Raw genomic sequence first — 1006 nt, forward strand, 5'->3', positions numbered from 1 at the left:
GGACACGCTGACCGGGCTGTGTCCCGCGGAAGCCATGCTGGGAGGAGGGCCGGCGGCCCAGAGCTCCCGGAGGGACCTGGGCCTCAGGAGAAGAGCCGGCTCTCTACCCCTGGTCCTGGGAGACTATGCAATTAAACCCATATCTCTAGTGTTAGTAACTTCCCTGACGCACAAGTGTTACACGGAATCGGCCATAGCTCGTTTACGACTAAGAAGGGCTTTGGTCAGGTATTCTTGGATCGATTCTTTCTTTAGATCCTTTCGTTGCCAAGATAACTTACCCATCTCAGTGCAGAGCAGGTTCAACTTCGTGTGATGTGAATGGCGACGGGGGGATTCAGGTGGAGCGTTGAGATGTGTGGCATTCACTTCAACACCCGCCGCGTCATTCCTTCCTGCATCGCTTGCCCGTGGAAAGCAGAAGCCAGCCTCCTGGTCACCATCCTGACGGGCAGACCGTCCCCCTCCTGCAGGGATGGCCTTCATGTGGGGGTGCTGGGCCCGCCAACCACGCCACCCTTTTCCACGTGCTGATGCCTCCAGGTCTCTGCCTGCTCCGTCCCTCCATGCTGCCCGGCTGCGGTGCCCGTGGTCCGGGTCTTGCTGCTAAACCTGGTTTTTACACGGGGGACTCTCTCGTCTACCCAGAGGCGCTTCCGTTCTGGAGGCTCAGCGCGTGCAGGTGATGCTCGGCCTTTTCCTAGCGGCGTGCCCAGGCCGGGGTCCCCACCGCAGCCCCGCAGATGGTTCCCCACACTCTGTCCCCTGACAGGCTGCCCCGGGAGGAGCTGAGCATCACCATCAGAAGCGATGGCTGTCCGATTGTGCCTCCGCCACTTAAAAGCCATACAAGAAGCCGAACTGCGCTTGGTAGCCTTCTCGCACCTGCTTCTAAATGCAGGAAAGTCCACTTTGCAAGGACCAGTTTCTCATTCTCAGTGGGACCCCGTTAAACCCACAAAAGGCAGGGGAGGAAAACGTCTAAGGTTAGAAGGTGTGAGCAGGA

At 58.7% G+C, this 1006-nt stretch overlaps 1 protein-coding gene across 1 annotated transcript in view; it reads left to right on the forward strand.

The window, feature by feature from the left end:
* MTMR12 (myotubularin related protein 12) overlaps positions 1-149 on the forward strand; it is a 41687-nt gene extending 41538 nt beyond the window's left edge. The window contains exon 17 of the mRNA XM_006761801.2: positions 1-149. This exon is cut by the window's left edge and continues 631 nt beyond it. The gene's annotated coding sequence lies outside the window, so the exon portion shown is untranslated.
* Positions 150-1006: the final 857 nt, after the last annotated feature.

Source organism: Myotis davidii, unplaced genomic scaffold (genome assembly GCF_000327345.1).
Source record: "Myotis davidii unplaced genomic scaffold, ASM32734v1 scaffold496, whole genome shotgun sequence".
Lineage (NCBI taxonomy): Eukaryota > Metazoa > Chordata > Mammalia > Chiroptera > Vespertilionidae > Myotis > Myotis davidii.